General features: G+C 39.6%; 1 protein-coding gene across 5 annotated transcripts in view; it reads right to left on the minus strand.

The window, feature by feature from the left end:
- NAALADL2 (N-acetylated alpha-linked acidic dipeptidase like 2) overlaps nt 1-10,885 on the minus strand; it is a 419,953-nt gene extending 409,068 nt beyond the window's left edge. For 2 of the 5 annotated variants that reach the window (XM_082766746.1, XM_082766751.1), the window contains exons 1-2: nt 10,542-10,623; nt 2,676-2,792 (exon numbers count right to left, since the gene is read on the minus strand). The gene's annotated coding sequence lies outside the window, so the exon portion shown is untranslated. Of the gene's footprint in view, nt 1-2,675; nt 2,793-10,541; nt 10,683-10,834 lie in introns of those variants that run through there. The other 3 variants (XM_082766747.1, XM_082766748.1, XM_082766745.1) reach the window with 3 other exon arrangements.
- Nucleotides 10,886-16,046: the final 5,161 nt, after the last annotated feature.

The following is a 16,046-nucleotide window of genomic DNA, read 5'->3' on the forward strand; positions in this document are numbered from 1 at the left end:
TTGGAAAAACTACACTTCAGCAATATACACTACCATGTGCACCTTTTTTTTTTTGACACATTTTTAATTCACCTCCTAAATTGGACGACTCATCAGACAAGCTGATTAGCATTAATTTGCACCTCTGTTAGTGTCCATTTGTTCCAGTCAAAGCATATCATGAGATTTAAGTGGGGTGGGGGCAAAACAAAATAGGATGCCACTAACCTCTATTAGCCAAGTCTGCATTAGTCAAAACAGCAACACAAACAAAGTCTTTGCACTCATTTCTTTCCATGAAATTAATTCTATTCAAGCCATCAAATTTGCAGCAGGTCTGACCTCAAGTCCACTGAAATCTCAAAAGAGACATCTTTGGATGAGAACAGGCATGAATTACAGATTGGAGGGGCTGCAGCTCTCTGGCAATCCCTGTAAAGGTCTCTGCTTGTTAAAAGGAAATAAAATTTGATAGTACTACTATGCATTGAGGTTTAGAAAAAAACTGTTTGGAATCCTTACAGCCCTGTCTGAAGCTCATATACTCACATATAGATCAAAGAAATCAAATTGAAATGAACTATGCATACATCTTTTATTTATGCATAATTTTTTCTACAAATTCTCACTAGGAATACAATTCAGAAAGCTACTTCTCAAGGAAGGAATGCACTAAAATGCATTCCAACGTCCTTTGCTGGATTTTTTTTTTTTTTTTTAACTGAATCTGACCCTTGGTTTGCACTATGGCAATATATTTAACAGTTCAGACTCTTCTTAGATACTTGCTATTCTAGCCCAACCTCTGTGATATTCCACGCTGTGTAACGAGACAAAGGCCCCCCACTCTCTCTCTCATATCATATTTTACTAATAATTAAATCTCGTCTAGACTTTCGCTTTTGAATAATGGAAAGACACTAGGCTGGCTGACAATGAAACTATTTTAAAAGTTGAGAAGCTAAGGTATATATTTCAGTTAGTAATAGGTTATTAAAACTTATTTGCAGTATTAACCTGTAGTCCATTGAAAGAATTATTAATCAGTTTTAGAACAGCAAACTTTTGAACAGTTCAACTCCACATCTGACTGCAAGATCCTGTATGTTCTAGGCTACATATATTTATTTTGTTCAAGACTGAACTACAGGTTCAATCGAAAAACAAGTACTTGGATATATCTTCTATACCACCACTTTTATGCCTTCTCAGGACATCAGAGATTTTCACACTTTTGAACCAATGCTAAAAATACTTAAAGGTCAAGAAATTTTTTTCCTCTTTTCTTCTGGTAAGACTTCTATCTCATCTTTCTAGGAGTGTCATTAATTAGCTCCTTTCAACCAAAAAAAGAACATGAAACGTCCATTAAACATAGACAAAACTGAACTTCAGAACTGAATCATGCAAAGTACCCAGTAGTATGAAAGGAAGAAATTACTCAAGCTTGGCCATCTAGTACATATAAAGCAAGGAGATCATTTTAGAACAACGAAGTGAGATTAAAGACTAGAGCAGAGTACTTAGTCTTGCATATTACACTATTCCCTTACATACTATTTTTGAAAAGTATACTTAGTCTTGATAGAGACAGAACAAGACAAAATGTTTTTCAAATTTCCCACTTATGCCTGAATGCCATAAACAGATACCACTTCCACATGAAGAGACATAAGGAGTATTTTATGTTTAGTAATTAATCTGTAATTTAACATTCACAGTTTTCCTCCTTTCTTGTATTAGAATGTAAGCATTTTATGGGAAGCTGTGTGAACTTCTGAAAGTGTGTATTTCACTCCAAGATGAAGACACAACATCGCACATCAATTCCCTATACTCAGAGCTACCTTGAGTTTTGTGCATGGGCCCAAGGTACATTTCTCAACAACCAGTAACAGCGTTATTTTCCTTTCTATAAAGGGAAAAAAAAAAAAGGATTTTTTTTTTTTTTTAAACCACCACTACACTTGTGCTATAGAGGCATCTTGTGTTTGAACTCACAACCTAGGAAAACTTGTGCTCCTGGGAGTTTCTCATTCTGAAGTGCTGGATTTTTGAACCTTTGCATTAATAAAACAATTTTCACATGAAATATGTTTTTGTTTTTTTTTTCCACTACAGCAGACCTTAGAAAAAAATGAAGTGGCCTTTAGGACTTGTTTAAAACATGAAACCCACGTAAAATACATATGCAATTTTAGGGAATTTAAGCTTTCATAGCTTCAATGCTAATAATCCACTCATTTTCAAGGTCTGAACTTTTAAGTGCCAGCATGCAAAGCAAACCAAGAACCATGTGTCTATGCAGAACCCCTTTGTTATGCTGAACTACTAAAAGAACGATAGTCAGCTAGAACCAACCCCACCACCACAAAACAACTGCTCGAAAACATGAAGAAAAAAGCTTTTTCAACCAAATAAAGTGAAAAAGCATGTCAGACAATGTTAATTTTCAAAGCATTAAAAGTAGGATGAAGTCAGTTAAATACAGCTTTTCTTTATTATTGAGTTATGGCTTTTATAATAAAATCACAAAAATCTAGTAACATATCAGAAGTAGAGCTGCAAAAGCTGCAAAAATATTTTCCCTGGAAACGCCACGTCCTCCGTAGCCTCTTTGCACACTGCTTTTTTGTTATTTGCATAAAGGCAAAAACACACTTGTCTTGTGCCAGACATACTTGTCCATGTAGTACCTGGTTTTCAAATAGCAGACACTCATCAGGCATCATCCAACACATGTGAATAGCTGTTAGGAAAACAACAATTCGTTTTTGATATGGAAATTTCTCTGTATTTCTTTTCATTCCATCCTGGAAAAAAAATAAAAACAGATACTTTTGCACCCTTGTCTGTGACTGAGAAAAAAGACTGAAAAAGCAGTAATTCAGCCTGTTGAACATAGGCTCAGATCTCAGCTCCATGCCAACACTCTGGTCTGGAAGTAAGACCAGGCTTCAAGGATTGCCCTTGTTAAAGCACTTACATAAACAGGAGATAGCCTAGGCTTTATTCTCAGTATGAATATGCAGCAATACAGCACCTCACTACTTCAACTACAAAAAAAAAGATAAATATAGAATAGTTTTGTAGTGTCAGGAGTGTACCTCTATCTTCCCTTTGTATCCAGAACCACAGATTTCTTTACAGACCCTTAGGCGGAACGCAGAAGACGGCACCCTGCATCACAGCTCCCTCCTTCCCCTGATCATGCTGTTGCTCCTCTCAGCCACCTCAAATATTCTCTTGCACAGGTGTTCTCCTCTAAATGAGCAAACCCACTAGTATTTTAATAGATTCCCATAATTTGCTCTCAGATGCAGACCACTGCCCTATCCAGAGGCATGCTACATTTCACATCTCCATCTACCCACGAGGTTCCAGAGCCCTGCTCCACAGTAGCTCCTTGGATCTGTAGATGCCCTGCAATTGTTGTTCCCCCAGCACGCCAGCATCAACAGGAAGGCTTGCGATATTCTGCAAGCCCCTGTTGTAATCCTACACGTATTGTAGCCACGAAGCATGTACCTCCAGCAGTTCAGTATTCTTTGTTCCCCTTTAGTTACTCTTGGAAATACTCGTGTAAGAAATAATCTCTGTGGAAGAGTTCACATGGATTTGTTCCTGCTAAAACAGTTCTCAAACCAAGTTACTTGAAACAATTCACTGCAAGGAAAGTACGTTTTTAAACATGCCCAAGTATCACTGTCCAAAAAACTAAAAGCACAGACACCACACCACCCAAACTTCACAAAGGAATACTGAAACCGATTTAGAAAGCAACACAATGCAAGTCCCTGCCCTTCGTTTCACCCAGCGTGATGTTTGTGATTCAGAGATGTAAATCTGTTAGCACGGATTTAGAAAAAGGGATGTTTAATAATCTGATGTTTTGATGCAGCCTACGGCTTCTTCCTATCTATGAATTCTCCTCTGAGACTTGACTGCCAGACTCATTTTTCCCCACAATTAGCATGACCAATGGCTTTTAAACTTCACATTAAAAGACAAATAGGAAAGTTAATCATCTGCCAACTATTTTTTTCCAATTTTTTTTTTTTTTAATGTCAAATTTAGTGGCCACAAAGGCTGTCAAATTGACTGTGGAGAAGTAATGATACTAGAGGGGATGTATCCAAAGGTGCTGGAGGAGCTGGCTACTGTCACCGAGACTGTTCTTTATCAGCTTTGAAAATTTGTGGCAACTGAAGGAGATCTCAAAGACCAGCAAATCAGGCATTACATTCACCTTCAAAAAGGCCAGAACATCAGATCATGCAGCCGTACCTCAGTCCCATCTTGCCAAAGCACAACACATGTTTTAAGTGAGGAACTCCTGCCTGCACATGGACAGCAATCCAGGTTACACAAACCCACAAGCACAAAGGACAACTCCACGCTTTGCTGATGTTAAAACACACTGACATCAAGCATAACATAACCTGGGACACTCCAGAAGAGCTAGAAACACTAATTTCACTTAGACAATCTGGAAAGAAAACAGTAGCTCCAACAAAGTGTAAAACTTACTTGAAGCCCCACACACAAACACCATCTGCTCTTTTGCAGAAAGGTATAACATTAGAAATAACATTCTTTTCTCTTCCTCTTAAAACATGCCATCACGAAGAGAATAATTTTATTTATATAAAGAACCCACAAAATGAGGGTTCATAAAAACAGGAACATATGGCCAAATAATTCTGAATAGCACTTAGCATATTCATCCGTAAAATAAGAACTATAATGGGTAGATAAATGCACCCAAGCCTATTTGGAAATTGCTGGTATAAGGGTGGTTTTCTTCAAAAAAGTTTTTTTTTTTTTTTTTTTTTTTTAAGAAGAATTTCTCACCTCTCACTCGATTTAGATACTTCTCATTATGGTTTTGAGAAAGTCAGCCTTCTCAAACCACAAACTTTGCCTATAGCAGCTGATAACACACATTAACCATAGTCTTCGGCCTAAGTCAACGCATAAAAAGATTCCTTTTCTTCATAAAATTTAAATTTCTCATGGTCGTTACAAAGATAGATCTTGAAATGAATTTAGGATCTAACATGAACGTAACTATAAAGTAGAAAAGGTCGAGCCTGTGCAGAACATAAAATTAAATGCTTGAATAAAAACCCAAGATGAGACATAATAAAAAAAAAAAAAGGACTGAAGAAAAATATGAACACACATGCCGCTTTCTGCCACTGTAAAGATGCAAACAATTCATGGCCAAGCACCTATACCTTGCATATGCACATGCACATGATTTTCTGTAATGTCAGAATTGTTTTGTTTCTCAGTAGCACTTCATACATGTAGCATGCGTTGGTATCTAAGCCATTAACCACTTTTCACCGCATGGTTTCTTACTAGTAAGGGGCTTAGAATTTTTTTGACTGAGCCCTAAAGAGGAAAAAACAAGCAAAAAACACATTTGCAGACATCAACTCATACCTGATTCAATACTACAACAACTATCTTAGTTTCTCTTCAGCATGTATCATGAAACTTTTTGGGTACTTGCACATTGTCACTTGAGAGATAAGCAGCACACCCACCACCAGACTCTGAAGGCTCCTTCCAACTACAGCCTTCACTTGCTCCAGTCTGCTGCAGTATTAGAACCAGGTGGGCCTCACTGCATTCTCATCTAACCTCTGGTCACTGCTTCAGTATCTTCAGGGTTTTAAGAAAAAGAGTAGTTCAGACTAGTTCTACTCAATGATGTGAGTTAGCTTGGGTCCTTTCCAGTTATTCCGACAATGTTCTCATTACACTGAAGGCTGATTCCTGAGATCTCCTCCAAGAAGCTGCAGTTCATACAGGACAGTCAAATCTTATCTGACTTGCACTTCAGCTTGATTTCTGCTCTTCCTGTCAAAATTCAGTGTCAAAAGGAGGTTTCACTAGCCTGATATAAAATTCTTTTATTTATTCTTATGCTGCCTACAATTCCACTAAGCCAAAGACCTGAAAGTATCACCTGCTAAAGGCATGTAAACCTGAGCATGCTGCAAACCTCAGAACATTCCTGCTGGTTCCTCACTGCAGGAGCTAATGCATTATAACACAGATTTTCCCGAAATCTCCACAGGTTCTGCAAATCCCTCCTTGCAAACCCCGCAATGACTTCCCCCCCACACGCACGCAGCAGGCTGTGCTGTGAAGCAGCCAGTTGTACTCAGCAGTTTTCTAAAGCAGCCTGAGTGCTCTCTTCCAGGAAAGTTACTCTGTGACAGCACAATTTTTTATTTCACATCTCTTTCAGATTCTGGACTTCAACCACCTTTATCTTCGCGGTGCTTTCATGAAATCTTGGGAAGAATCTTAGCACCTGGCATGTTCATCTGCTACTGCTGGATGATGGCCAAGGTAAACTAACGAAGAAATTGGGTGTAACAGCATCTTTCCATTGTTGAAGAGTTTTGTTGCCAACATGACTTTTGATATTCTGTACTAAAAATTGAACCATGTCCATTGCCTCTATTTATTTTAAATATTTTAAGTCCTGAGTTGACTATTAGCTCTGCTCTGATTCCAGCAGTACTCTGTGTTTATAAAGAGCCATAATTTATGGGTTTCTTTTTATACAGATTCATATATTAAATTGCAGAAAGACCACTATGATCGTCTACTCCAACGTCTGTAAGACAAGGTCATAGGCCCTCAATTATTTCCTATTTATCTTAAAGGAAAAATATCATATTTGAATTAATATTTTCCGTTGATGAATATCTCACCATAACCTGCAGTAAATTGCCCTCACTGCTGAAGATATGTTTCTTACTTCGGGTGCTTATTTTAGCCAACAGACCTTGTAATACCATCAGTTTCTGCATTATCACACAGTTTTTGTTCACAATGCACACACTTAAACATTGCAATCAAATCTCTCCTTGCCTTTCTCTTTGATATTTAATGTATTGAGCTCTTGGAATTTCTCCATTTCCATCCCTTGTTCATTCTTGCAGCTCTTCTCTGAATTCTGACTTTAACAACCACCTTGAAGTCTGAACACCAAAATTGACAGACAATGCTTACAGTGATTTCATTAAAGTCAAGTACAAAGATGCTGTATGTTCTCTGCTCAGTCACATACAGCTTGGATATTCAACCTTTCCTCCAGATTTCCATAAATTAATCCTATTTACATGGAAAATAGCAAACTGAGAAGCTCATAAACAAAAGAGATCAATGGAACAGGCCCAACAATCCTGCCAATTCAACCCCTCCGAGGTCTCTTTCATATTTCCCTTTCCCCACACGCATATGTATGGGTGGCGTTTCCCATTCATTTTCAAGCAGAAGCCACAGAAGAATACTGATGGCTGAGTCCTTTGGCTTTGCATAAGGGAAGAATGCTTCACTTACTGGTACAGAGTCCAGAGTCAACCAGTCTGAGTTAAAAGCAAAGGCTTACTAAGGTCCACAGCCAATGTCAATAAAGTCAGGATGTTATCTTCAGCTCTAGTGTTTTCTCACATTTACCTGTCTCTGGCTCCTGCACGTATCCTGTGCTGCTCAGATTCTCACAGAACTGCAAGCACATTTTGACAAGAAACCAGAACAAACAGTGCTTATGAACCTTTATTTTGTTACTTTTTGATGACGTGTTCAGATATTCAAGCCTTTTTTTTTTTTTCTCCTGCTAGATTCCAGCTGAACAACAGATCCTACAGCTAACAGAGGGCTTACAGAAGTGTTCTCCCACACTTGCTCTGGGCTGCAGGCACTTGGTTTGATTTTTTGCTCTACAGGAGCTATCCAGTTACCAGAGATGAACAATGACCTCTCCTAGTTCCCTGCACAGAGACGTTAACCAAGCATACACATAAGCAGTAGATGCACATTTGAGGAGAAACAAAGTACTTCAATATTCTAAGACTCTACAAATTGGGTGCATTGTTTTCAACTGACTGTCAGAACACAGAGTTGCTTCTCAGTGAAAGCAATTTTCTATGTCAAATTTCAAACCTCAAACACTTTGGCAATGCAGTTAGGGTACATGAAAGCTTTAAAGAAAGTTAAAGGAGAGTGGAGGAGAAGAGCAGAATATTTCTCCTTGTTTCACTTTACGAAGTACATAGTAGGAGTTTAGGAGATGGTGTCAGGGGGGTTTTGTTTTGTTTTTTACTGTGAAACAGCATAACTATGCTATTTTTCTGCTGGCATAATCTGGAAATCTAAAGCTTTAGAATCTAAAACCAGCACTGATTTGGTAAAACAAACCAAAAAAAAAAAAAAAAAACCAAAAAAAACACACGTCATACTCCACACAGCACTAATGAAGAGATGCACAACCACAGCAGTCCAGAAGAAAAAAGCACTTACTTGAATGCTCTAGCAATCTTAGAATTCTCTCCTAAAAGCTTGGGTTACACAGAATAAAACAGATATATCAAGCCTGTAAGATTTAGATTCAAAAAAGTCACTTCTTCCAACAAGTTAAATGCACAACAAAAGCAAAACTTCAATGAAAACAAGAACTGCACCACTGTTTCACCACACTGCAGGAAGAAATACAACGTTGCCATCCCCAAAAGGATAAACATTCAATATCTGTTCTGTATCCCACAGCTGGAGATTTGTGTGATTAATTACACCTATCTCCCAGAAAGTGTTACGACTCTTGTTTTACAAACGAACAAATCAAAGTGATCTGCACAGGCATGTGACTTACAGGGATCCCAGTTGTTTCATCACATTCAGAGCCATCTATCAACAGCTTCCTCACATTACACAGCATGCTTCTGGTAAACATAAACATATATATGTATGTGCCTAAACACCAAAACAAATGTCAGTGTGTGGGGGAGAAACAGACTAAGCACTGATTCTGTAACAAAATACATTCTACCACAAGAATGCTATCTTGGCTAGCAAAAGAACACTTAAAGTAGAAACTCCAGTGAAAAAGTTTGAGGACCTAGATGATGTCTATTTGACAGATTAGCCATAATGAAGATGTACAGCGCACATCCCCTGGAGGGTTACATGTGCATCACTAAGCACTACTCTTTGGAAAGAAATCTGCTTATCAAGGGGGAAAAGAACACTTTAAGGGTCTATTTTTTTCCAGCTTGCATTTATGCCTGGAGGTTATTTAAGAAGGGGAAAAAATAATGCAGGTATGTACCATATTAAGCAAAAAGCTAAGACACTGGCTAAGATTAACAGAGCGGGAAGTCACATGATGTAGCATGACTACTGAGAGCTGCTACCACAAAAAATCTGCAGCTTGTGACACTCACATGAACCATGATTTTATTTATTGTTTAAACCTATCTAGATAAGTCTGGTATTTTTACCACTTAACCCTTTTTTTTCCTGTTTTAGATAAGTGCTCCAGCCTAACCTCTTCAAAGCAAACAAAATAGCCTCCCATTTGTCCAAGCAGAAGTATTGCACCACTACCAAGCCAACTGGCCTGTTAATATTGTCTTAGCTAACATCTTCAACAACGTAAAATTGTTCCTTAATATTTATACCTGAAGGATGAGAAGAAAATTGTAAAGTTTAGACAGATGTTTTAGAAAAAAAGTGATACAACTTGGAGAAAAGTGTTTCTGCAAGATGTTTATTTGTTTATTTTCCTTAAGAAAAATATTTTGTGTATAGCTCAGCAGCACTAAAAAATTACAGCTGAAGAAAACCACAAAAGGTCTGCTACAAAAGACCATTCTCTGGCTTGTTTCAAGTGATTAACTTTTAACTTCATGGTAGATTATCATATCGTTAAAACATTCAATCCAAGACTAAAACTCAGAAGATGCTCAGTCTTCATTTTGTCGATCCCAGAGATAAATGCTGAATTAATGGATGCATTGGGACTCATATGAGAGCTCTTTAGATTAAGATTCTAAAAATATATATTGCATTGCTTGAGATACAGGACGCTGGCACTGTTACAGTATCAGTCATCTAATGCTTTCCATATGCTAACCACTGAACAAATACATTTGCCTGTAAATGCAAGAACTACGTACCAAATAATAAATAAGGCAACATGATACAGGCTGTTCACATTAGGACAGAATCTAAATTCTTTATTTCTTCCCTTGAATATTACCATCCAGATGACTCAGCAACAGCACTGCAACTTTCCGCTGAATTCAGCGAGACGCCTCAGCACCCTTCACAAGTGTCAGCTCCGTTTTAATCCCAATTTTGAGGCCACCTCCATGAGGGCAGACTCACCATACAGAATCCTCCCAAAGCCCAGTGGCTCCACCAGGATGGAGAAGCCAAGGCACTGGGTTATGCTGCAGGACTAAAACCAGTGCTATTCTATAAGGAAATCAATGAAATTACCTATTCGTGTTTCAGATAACCAAGGATGGGGCAACACGCCTCCACCCAGCTCATCCTTTTGACGGCTCTCAGAAAGTTTTCAGCACGTCACATCACTTTTTGCTGGCCGGTCTTTTAACATTAGCTTCGAGCAGCCAACACCAGGCAGTTCCTAAACCTCGCGGAGCCCAAATTTGCGTTAAACTCCCCCGAGCAGACAGCGGAGCCCCCCAGCACCCCAAAACCACCAGCACGACCCCGCGGTGCCCGCTCACCTCAGCCTCGCAGCCCGAACGGCGGCTCGGGGCTGGTTTTTATTACCATTATTACTTTTTTATATAAAAAAAAAAGTGACTTCGGAGTTAAGTTTAAACCCCTCTGCGGAGCAGCTCCGCTTTAACCCAAGCGCGCCCCAGCTGACAGCCGAGCTCTGAGGCGGGGGGGGGGACGGAACGGGACGCGGGGACCGCTGCAGCAGCGACCCGGCCCCCGCCCCGCCGCCTTCCTCCTCCTCCTCCTCCTTCTCCTCCTCCTCCTCGCCCCCCTCCCGGTGCCCCCACGCCGTTACCTGCCCGCCCGGTGCCCCGGCGCCGTACGGCTGCCCCGCGGCCGGTTTTCAGCAGCCGTAAAGCGGCGCCGCGCAGCCGGCGGGGGCCGGGGCTCGGGACGGGCCCCCTCGGGTGTGGAGCCCCCGCTGTGGGGCCCCGCCGGGCCCGCCCCATGGCCGCCCCCCTCTGAGGGCACAGAGAGCCGGGACCCGAACAGAAACGGGGAGCCCGTGGGGGGAGGAAGAGCGCAGCAGAGTTTTGGGAGCCCCTGAGCCCGGTGTGAGAGGGTTTCCCTTCATCTCAGCGTGATGGGATGAGTTCAGGGGTGTGCAAGCCCTGCTCTGAGGCTCCTTGGGGATAGTTTGGGACACAGGTGGTTTTACACGGGTACAGGGTACGTGGTAACGAGGCCCATGACGGGAAAAGTGGGATGCAAAGGGCCAGGCAGCCCTCATGTGAAGGAGGGCGGCCAGGTGGGTGATACACAGCCATCCGCAGCCCAAAAGCCAGCACCTGCCAGCTTCCCCCTGCACGGGTCTACAGGTGGTTAGCTGCCGTAATTATACCGCTTCCACAAAGCCTCTTAATGTCCACAGGTCAACGCTGATCTGGAATACAGCCCCATTACAATACTGTCTTCTTGTAAAACGGAGTTACCTCAATACAGATTAATGACTTAGTTCTGCTTGGGAGCGTTCTGCTGTTCGTTCCGTCCTAAATCTACAATTTGTCCTGTAATCCAGGATACTGCTATATAAGCTACAGAGCTCAGCTGCCTTCAAAGGCAGGCGAACTAACAGCCTGTTAAATTTCACTGTCTGAAGTCAGGGTTAGTATTGTTTACCCTAAGAGAATTAGGGATAGAAGCATTCATTTTGTAAAGAGAAAAATGTGTCAAGCAGCATTTCCCAGGATGGACATCTATGACATATCCCCACCCATGGAGAGAGACAAAAAAAACTCACTGTTAGGAGGTTTTCCCTATTGGATGATGAAAGAGCTACTAATAAAGAAAATGAAAACATCTTAACCCAACAGCTACTGCAGAGAAGGCAGAAACAGTGTTTCAAGTCTCCCATGCATGCAGTATGAATACTAACAGGGAAAAAAAAAAAAAAAAAAAAAAAAAAAAAAAAAAAAGATTTCAGGTGTTTATAACAGAAGTAGCTTCTGCTAATAAAGTATTAATGGGAAAGTCTGGTTGGACTGCTATAGCCCTGAAAGCAATTTCAGAAAGCACAGAGCAATGCAATCACTGAGGAGCAGGTGAACTAATATACAATCCTCATTAATGAAGCAGTTTTTCCAACATTTAGCAAAAGTAAAACTGCAACTTGAGGCTTATTTTCTTGCCCAAAGGACCAGGATTTTATCAAGTATTTAGGTGTATAAACAAATTTACTCAGAGCTTGATTCTTCAGTTTTTATCCACAATTTTCTCTTCTCCCATTAAGATATTCCAACTCTGCTCCTTCCTACACCCTCTTCTAAAAAGCGCCGACAGGTTAGAGCCACAGCTATCTACTGGCTTTGTTAGTCACACCTTAAGTACAGACTTGAGTTTGCTGTGACACAGCTTGACCTAATTGTTCCTGCTCTGTCTGAAAGGCTGATAGTTAAGTTCAAAACAGTTTTTCTACTAGTGGTGGTCAGCATTTTCTTGCTTCATCTGTGAAACAACTCTAGGTAGCACAGAGTTTGGCTTAACTGTGAGCTAACATGGCAACAGAGGAATTGTCTAAGACCAATTCAGGACGCCAGCTCTTAGTCCACTCTACCTATTGTGTCTGGATCCTTGTGGGAAAGCAACCAGGAAGCCCACTGCCTGGAGTCTCATGCCTCCACTGCACCTTAGTCAAATATTCCTGGATAGGCCTCTTACTTGGAACAATGGCAAAAAGTCACTCAAATCTAAAGTTCCATTCCTCTTTTCCTAAAACCAGGAGGTAAACATAGCTGCCCAGATCCCTGCCTGCCTGCCACCATTTTAATAGCTTCTTCTTTCCCCTAACATTTTTGCCTGGGATTGGCTTTCCCCTTGGCAATGAGAAGAGCAAGTATGCTCTTTCCACTGTAGCAATATTGCCAAAAGGGAGAAGTTTGAGTCAGCTGGCAAGGAAATTATTATTTATTTTTCTAGAAGGGAATCAGGACTGCACACTCCAGAGATGCTGCACAAAGCAGCAAGTAATATCCCAGCATCAAGAAAAACAAATAGATTTGCTCTACAAAGAAAAAACTCTAGGCAATTACATTTTGCAAAGTTGTCATGTGACATGACTGGAAAAGGACATGCAAGATAGTCAAATATAATCTTAAGCCTCTCATAAAGCTTTGCTGAAGGAAGAGTATGCATAAAATAGCACATCCATACAACAATGAACTGTGCACATACATCTCACCTTATCAGAAGTATCTCAGGTAACTTAATGTTCATGGAAACATGGAAAAATAACTTTAAACTTAGAGACTTCCCTAATTTAAGGCATTTATTTGTCAGTCTTGAGATACTGTATTAGGCAGAAAGTTTCTGCTTTACAAGAGTAAAAAGAATCCATTTGATGTTTTTAGCTACTAAATTTGAACTGCTCACAAACATCACCTTGTTTTTCTCTGTAAGTTAAAGGTGGCTAGGTAATTTTCCTTTTTTTTTTTCTCTTCCTTTTTTTTTTTTTTTTTTTTTTTTGGTGTTTTGTTTTTAAAACCAGCCTGCTAAGTGACTTAGCTCAAGCAGTTAAATGAAGCTTAGGTGCCATCTTGTGGCTAGATCACAAGATACCGTTTCGGGTCATATATAAAAAAAAAAAAAAAAAAAAAAAAAGAAATACCCATATAAAAATCTCATTTATAAAACAATTTACAAAAAAAAATAAAGAAGATCTACATAGTTCACACATTTATTTCACGCTCTGAAATTATCTTCGAGTCCTTGCTTGGGGACATGGATCAACCTTGTTGGCAGGACTGTCTTCCACTGCAGGATGAGGGCATTCAAACTAATTTTAAAGGTGTGAAAGGGAACTGCAGTCCTGCCCCTTACCATCCACTTTTGCAGTATTTAATCAAGGAAGCTATTGAGACTGACACAACTCGTGGGCATGACTGGAATGTCAAGTGTTGCTTCCTTACGTAGGTTAAAGACACCACACTTTCAATAAAGAAACCCCACCTAGATAAATGAGAACTTAAAAGTACCTGCAAAATGTAGTTTGAAGGTCTAAAACTTTTTTTTTTTTTTATGAGCTTCTCATACTGAGGAATTAATTGGATATATCTATTTTACAAAACTAATCCATGATTCAGCAAGAAAATTAATGAAATGAACAGACGGAACAGCTGCCAAGAGTGGTCATTTTAGACCTAGCAACCTTGGAAATGACCTTTTAAATAATGAATTTGGAAAAGTACACCACAAAGAAATAAAAAAGTGTGTTCTCTGCCTATAACGTTGAACAACAGGAATAACATCTAAAGGGTTAAGACATTACATGTATCAAGCTTGCTAGAACTGCTTATTACATACAAATAATCCTAAACATTGACCATACCTGCCTCAATGCACATCCTAATGAGTGGTTAAGTCCAGTTTTGTTCAGTATTTTTCCAACTCACTGTACACTGAAGTACTCTGATCCACTGAAGCCAGCATGGAATTGTGCAATATTATCAAAGTGAGAAACAAAGTACAAAATTAGGCCTAGAAGGCTAGTGTGGCCTATCCAAGTACCAAGTATCCAAGAAAAGAATAACTGAACAAAGTAATGCAACCTATTTAGACAACTCTAATTATTCACTATAATTAACATAAGCATAAAACATAAGCAGTTAAATATTTCCGAAGAATAGGAGGCATCTGAACATACATGCTTTACACAATTGGAAGCATGTTAAATTTTTGTTGACCTATTTAGGCCATACATAGCGATGCAAGAGAAGCACGATCTGCAATTAGACTGGAGGGTTTTTTCTTCCTTGATCTTATGAAGTGGAATAACTTCAGGAAAAGCAGGTGTTTCTGATTTTATTGAAGCTTAAGTTAAAGTAGGATTCTTTTTGTAAAGGAGAACACTCCTTACTTAGTAGGACTATCACATTTTCTTTTAATTTCAACTTGGAGAAATTTAAAGGTAAGTTCATTTCTCCTCCACACATTCTGCATTGGACTTAAAAAATAAAAATAGGCTCCTTCTCTCTCCCCAGTCTCCCAAACTGTTTGTCCCAAGTGTGCCCGCCATTCCTCTTTCAATTTAGAAGTACAGAAGAGTAAGGTGCTTCGCTCAAGAATCACTTCCATGCCCACACTGGCCCCAGGACACAGTCTTTCAAGCAATGTTCTCCCAATAAATAATCTCCGTAATGTTACTGTTGCTTAAGCTGTTATAACAAACAAAAGTTGTCACTTTTGAATTACTGAGAAACCCATACAGTACCATCAATTACCATGATGTCCTTGAGACTGTTATATGCATTTTCACACGCTACTAAAAGCAAGTTTCTTCTGTCAATGACTCTGTAAGATCAGGCTTTGGAGTTCCTAACAGGTGACTTGAATATAGGAAACTAGTTCAGGATGTATATTTCAAAATGTTCATAGGCCAACTCACAAGAGATATAAATGAATAAATATAAACCAACATGACTAACAAGCAGGTCTCCACAATACTCAAGGCTGTTTCACAGAGGAGTCAGTTCTTATGATAAAGCTTATAAACACATGTTACAGAGAAGAAAACCTGCCTCCTACTTTTTTTAATTATTTAAAGAATAATCACATCACTGGTGGGTTTTAGAAGGTGTTTGTGAATTGAAACAGAAAATGAGACTGCAGAACCTGAGCCTTAATCCTCCAATTTAATTTCCTTTAATCTTGCTCATAGAATATAACCTCTTTTTTAGCTATCCAATTTTCCACCAAAGCCCGTCTGTTTCAGATCCTCTTATGCCTTTTTTTTTTTTTTTTTTTAAACAACATGCATTGCCCTTCTCCAGGCAGGCTTCCCCCCTGCCCAGGTTCCTCCACCTCACGTTCAACACACCATTTGGCTTCTAACCCAGGATGCCTAACAATAAAACTAGAACAGGAACAGAAGACACAGCATTGGAAGTGGTCATTTGGCAACCTGCAGGGCTCACACTTACAGCAATACTCTGAGCACAGGTAGGGTGGCTAACACAACATTAAGACTAAATAAAAGACAATTTATATTCACCCCCATTGAGGTTTGAAGCTGG

The sequence above is a fragment of the Aythya marila genome (assembly GCF_965140915.1).
Source record: "Aythya marila genome assembly, chromosome: 9".
Taxonomy (NCBI): domain Eukaryota; kingdom Metazoa; phylum Chordata; class Aves; order Anseriformes; family Anatidae; genus Aythya; species Aythya marila.